This window comes from Otolemur garnettii, unplaced genomic scaffold (assembly GCF_000181295.1).
Source record: "Otolemur garnettii isolate 467f Iridium unplaced genomic scaffold, OtoGar3 scaffold00009, whole genome shotgun sequence".
NCBI classification, from domain to species: Eukaryota; Metazoa; Chordata; class Mammalia; order Primates; family Galagidae; genus Otolemur; species Otolemur garnettii.
The window spans coordinates 10172515-10173304 of NW_003852404.1; positions in this window are offsets into that span (position 1 = coordinate 10172515).

Genomic DNA, 790 nt, shown 5'->3' on the forward strand with positions numbered 1-790 from the left:
AGGCCACACTGGAAGAAGAAGAATTGTCTTGGACCACCCATTAAATATGCAAACACTAACAACAAGCTAATAAGCAAGGAAAAAAAAAGTTTGTGCATGATTTTTCTAATATCTGCCACCAGACATGAGCAAGAAAAGTCCTCAAGTAATAATCCTAATTATACAGTGGTCTGTTCACAATTTTGAGATCACTAACATAGATGATGTACGTATTTCAGTAATAAAACACCTTTGGGGGGTGGAGTTTTTTAATATAAAAGTAAAAGGGGATAATAGAAAACTAATGAGATGTTCAACATTGTATTTGAGAAACTATTGCATTAAAATCTGGTTCAATGGAAGTAGTTGCAATTTTCAGTGAGTTTTCAAGGTGCTCATCAGATATTTCAAATTTTATTCCTAATGTGGTTCATTCTTGAAAATAGTCACTTGCAAATGTACATGCTGCCATGTTTTTGTATGAGTATGTAGATTCCTATTGTTATTGAGTTCAACTTTTATTCCATGATCGTCAGAGAAGATGTAGGAATAATTTCTTTTCTTCTTTTTTTTATTTTCTGTATGCATATACATGTGTTTATTTGGTTTCCACTTTTTGCCTTCATAAAATGAAAAAGGCTTAAAATTTAGTGGCAATAACAATGTTTAAGATAAGGACTAGAAACAATAGGAATAATTTCTATTCTTTTAAATTTGCTGAGGTTAGACTTGTGACCTAATGTGATCAATTTTGGAGTATGTTCCATGGGCCGATGAGAACAATGTGTATTCAGTTTTGTTAGGATGAAAT